Source organism: Larus michahellis, unplaced genomic scaffold (genome assembly GCF_964199755.1).
Source record: "Larus michahellis unplaced genomic scaffold, bLarMic1.1 SCAFFOLD_37, whole genome shotgun sequence".
In the NCBI taxonomy this organism is placed as follows: domain Eukaryota; kingdom Metazoa; phylum Chordata; class Aves; order Charadriiformes; family Laridae; genus Larus; species Larus michahellis.
In genome coordinates, this window is record NW_027436216.1 from 1,157,418 (window position 1) to 1,162,129 (window position 4,712).

Below are 4,712 nucleotides of genomic sequence, written 5' to 3' on the forward strand. Positions count from 1 at the left end.
GCTTTCCAACGAGGCACGGCTTTCCCTCCTGGCTCTTCGGGCGTGCGAGCTGTCGCCAGAGCCGCGGCCCTACCGCAAAATGCTTCGCAGGCTGGCGCAGCGGCGCAACGTGGGCACCGGTGGCGCCGAGGCTGACGGCCGCCGCAAAGCCCGCAGCCCCACGGGCTGTGGGGCCACGCGAGCGGCTGCCAAAGAGCTTTCCAACGAGGCACGGCTTTCCCTCCTGGCTCTTCGGGCGTGGGAGCTGTCGCCAGAGCCGCGGCCCTACCGGAAAATGCTTTGCAGGCTGGCGCGGCGGCGCAACGTGGGCGCCGGTGACGCCCAGGCTGACGGCCGCCGGAAAGCCCGCAGCCCCACAGGCTTTAGGGCCATGCAAGTGGCTGCCAAAGAGCTTTCCAACGAGGCAAGGCTTTCCCTCCTGGCTCTTCGGGCGTGGGAGCTGTCGCCAGAGACGCAGCCCTACCGGAAAATGCTTCGCAGGCTGGCGCGGCGGCGCCACGTGGGCGCCAGTGGCGCCGAGGCTGACGTCCGCCACAAAGCCCGCAGCCCCATGGGCTTTAGGGCCATGCGAGTGCCTGCCAAAGAGCTTTCCAACGAGGCACGGCTTTCCCTCCTGGCTCTTTGGGCGTGGGAGCTGTCGCCAGAGCCGCGGCCCTACCGGAAAATGCTTCGCAGGCTGGCACGGCGGCGCAACGTGGGCGCCGGTGGCGCCCAGGCTGACGGCCGCCGCAAAGCCCGCAGCCCCATGGGCTGTGGGGCCACGTGAGCGGCTGCCAAAGAGCTTTCCAATGAGGCACGGATTTCCCTCCTGGCTCTTCGGGCGTGGGAGCTGTCGCCAGAGCTGCAGCCCTACCGGAAAATGCTTCGCAGGCTGGCACGGCGGCGCCACGTGTGCGCTGGTGGCGCCGAGGGTGACGACCGCAGGAAAGCCCGCAGCCCCACGGGCTGTGGGGCCACGCGAGCGGCTACCAAAGAGCTTTCCAACGAGGCACGGCTTTCCCTCCTAGCTCTTCGGCCGTGGGAGCTGCCGCCAGAGCCGCGGCCCTACTGGAAAATGCTTCGCAGGCTGGCGCAGCGGCCCCACGTGGGCGCCGGTGCCGCCGAGGCTGACGGCCGCCGGAAAGCCCGCAGCCCCACAGGCTTTAGGGCCATGCGAGTGGCTGCCAAAGAGCTTTCCAACGAGGCATGGCTTTCCCTCCTGGCTCTTCGGGCGTGGGAGCTGTGGCCAGAGCCGCGGCCCTACTGGAAAATGCTTCGCAGGCTGGCGCAGCGTCGCAACGTGGGCGCCGGTGGCGTCGACTCTGAAGGCCGCCTCAACGCCCGCAGCCCCATGGGGTGTGGGGCCACGTGAGCGGCTGCCAAAGAGCTTTCCAACGAGGCACGGCTTTTCCTCCTGGCTCTTCGGGCGTGGGAGCTGTCGCCAGAGACGCGGCCCTACCGGAAAATGCTTCGCAGGCTGGCGCGGCGGCGCCACGTGGGCGCCGGTGGCGCCGAGGCTGACGGCCGCCGCAAAGCCCGCAGCCCCACGGGCTGTGGGGCCATGCGAGCGGCTGCCAAAGAGCTTTCCAACGAGGCACGGCTTTCCCTCCTGGCTCTTCGGGCGTGGGAGCTGTCGCCAGAGATGCGGCCCTACCGCAAAATGCTTCGCAGGCTGGCGCAGCGGCCCCACGTGGGTGCCAGTGGCGCCGAGGCTGACGGCTGCCGCAAAGCCCGCAGCCCCACGGGCTGTGGGGCCATGCAAGCGGCTGCCAAAGAGCTTTCCAACGAGGCACGGCTTTCCCTCCTGGCTCTTCGGGCGTGGGAGCTGTCGCCAGAGCCGCGGCCCTACCGGAAAATGCTTCGCAGGCTGGCGCAGCGGCGCGACGTGGGCGCCGGTGTCGCCCAGGCTGACGGCCGCCGCAAAGCCCGCAGCCCCATGGGCTGTGGGGCCACGCGAGCGGCTGCCAAAGAGCTTTCCAACGAGGCACGGCTTTCCCTCCTGGCTCTTCGGGCGTGGGAGCTGTCGACAGAGACGCGGCCCTACCGGAAAGTGCTTCGCAGGCTGGCGCGGCGGCCTGACATGGGCGCCGATGGCACCGAGGCTGACGGCCACCGCAAAGCCCGCAGCCCCATGGGCTGTGGGGCCACGCGAGCCGCTGCCAAAGAGATTTCCAATGAGGCACGGCTTTCCCTCCTGGCTCTTCGGCCGTGGGAGCTGTCACCAGAGCCGCGGCCCTACCGGAAAATGCTTCGCAGGCTGGCGCGGCGGCGCCACGTGTGCGCCGGTGGCGCCGAGGGTGACGACCGCAGGAAAGCCCGCAGCCCCGCGGGCTGTGGGGCCACGCGAGCGGCTGCTAAAGAGCTTTCCAACGAGGCACGGCTTTCCCTCCTGGCTCTTCGGGCGTGGGAGCTGTCGCCAGAGACGCGGCCCTACCGGAAAATGCTTTGCAGGCTGGCACGGCGGCGCAACGTGGGCGCCGGTGACGCCCAGGCTGACGGCCGCCGGAAAGCCCGAAGCCCCACGGGCTGTGGGGCCATGCGAGCAACTGCCAAAGAGCTTTCCAACGAGGCACGGCTTTCCCTCCTGGCTCTTCGGGCATGGGAGCTGTCGCCAGAGACGCGGCCCTACCGGAAAATGCTTCGCAGGCTGGCGCGGCGGCCCGACGTGGGCGCCGATGGCGCCGAGGCTGACGGCCGCCGGAAAGCCCGCAGCCCCACGGGCTGTGGGGCCACGCGAGCGGCTGCCAAAGAGCTTTCCAACGAGGCATGGCTTTCCCTCCTGGCTCTTCGGGCGTGGGAGCTGTCGCCAGAGCCGCGGCCCTACCGCAAAATGTTTCGCAGGCTGGCGCGGCGGCCCGACGTGGGCGCCGGTGGCGCCGAGGCTGACGGCCGCCGCAAAGCCCGCAGCCCCACGGGCTGTGGGGCCATGCGAGCGGCTGCCAAAGAGCTTTCCAACGAGGCACGGCTTTCCCTCCTGGCTCTTCGGGCGTGGGAGCTGTCGCCAGAGACGCGGCCCTACCGGAAAATGCTTCGCAGGCTGGCGCAGCGGCCCCACGTGGGTGCCAGTGGCGCCGAGGCTGACGGCCGCCGCAAAGCCCGCAGCCCCACGGGCTGTGGGGCCACGCGAGCGGCTGCCAAAGAGCTTTCCAACAAGGCACGGCTTTCCCTCCTGGCTCTTCGGGCGTGGGAGCTGTCGCCAGAGACGCGGCCCTACCGGAAAATGCTTTGCAGGCTGGCGCGGCGGCCCGACGTGGGCGCCGATGGCGCCGAGGCTGACGGCCGCCGGAAAGCCTGCAGCCCCACGGGCTGTGGGGCCACGCGAGCGGCTGCCAAAGAGCTTTCCAACGAGGCATGGCTTTCCCTCCTGGCTCTTCGGGCGTGGGAGCTGTCGCCAGAGACGCGGCCCTACAGGAAAATGCTTCGCAGGCTGGCGCAGCGGCCCCACGTGGGCACCGGTGGCGCCGAGGCTGACGGCCGCCGCAAAGCCCGCAGCCCCATGGGCTGTGGGGCCACGCGAGCGGCTGCCAAAGAGCTTTCCAACAAGGCACGGCTTTCCCTCCTGGCTCTTCGGGCGTGGGAGCTGTCGCCAGAGCCGCGGCCCTACCGGAAAATGCTTTGCAGGCTGGCGCGGCGGCCCGACGTGGGCGCCGATGGCGCCGAGGCTGAGGGCCGCCGCAAAGCCCGCAGCCCCACGGGCTGTGGGGCCACGCGAGCGGCTGCCAAAGAGCTTTCCAACGAGGCATGGCTTTCCCTCCTGGCTCTTCGGGCGTGGGAGCTGTCGCCAGAGACGCGGCCCTACAGGAAAATGCTTCGCAGGCTGGCGCAGCAGCCCCACGTGGGCACCGGTGGCGCCGAGGCTGACGGCCGCCGCAAAGCCCGCAGCCCCACGGGCTGTGGGGCCATGCGAGTGCCTGCCAAAGAGCTTTCCAACGAGGCACGGCTTTCCCTCCTGGCTCTTTGGGCGTGGGAGCTGTCGCCAGAGCCGCGGCCCTACCGGAAAATGCTTCGCAGGCTGGCACGGCGGCGCAACGTGGGCGCCGGTGGCGCCCAGGCTGACGGCCGCCGTAAAGCCCGCAGCCCCATGGGCTGTGGGGCCACGTGAGCGGCTGCCAAAGAGCTTTCCAATGAGGCACGGATTTCCCTCCTGGCTCTTCGGGCGTGGGAGCTGTCGCCAGAGCTGCAGCCCTACCGGAAAATGCTTCGCAGGCTGGCACGGCGGCGCCACGTGTGCGCTGGTGGCGCCGAGGGTGACGACCGCAGGAAAGCCCGCAGCCCCACGGGCTGTGGGGCCACGCGAGCGGCTACCAAAGAGCTTTCCAACGAGGCACGGCTTTCCCTCCTAGCTCTTCGGCCGTGGGAGCTGCCGCCAGAGCCGCGGCCCTACTGGAAAATGCTTCGCAGGCTGGCGCAGCGGCCCCACGTGGGCGCCGGTGCCGCCGAGGCTGACGGCCGCCGGAAAGCCCGCAGCCCCACAGGCTTTAGGGCCATGCGAGTGGCTGCCAAAGAGCTTTCCAACGAGGCATGGCTTTCCCTCCTGGCTCTTCGGGCGTGGGAGCTGTGGCCAGAGCCGCGGCCCTACTGGAAAATGCTTCGCAGGCTGGCGCAGCGTCGCAACGTGGGCGCCGGTGGCGTCGACTCTGAAGGCCGCCTCAACGCCCGCAGCCCCATGGGGTGTGGGGCCACGTGAGCGGCTGCCAAAGAGCTTTCCAACGAGGCACGGCTTTTCCTCCTGG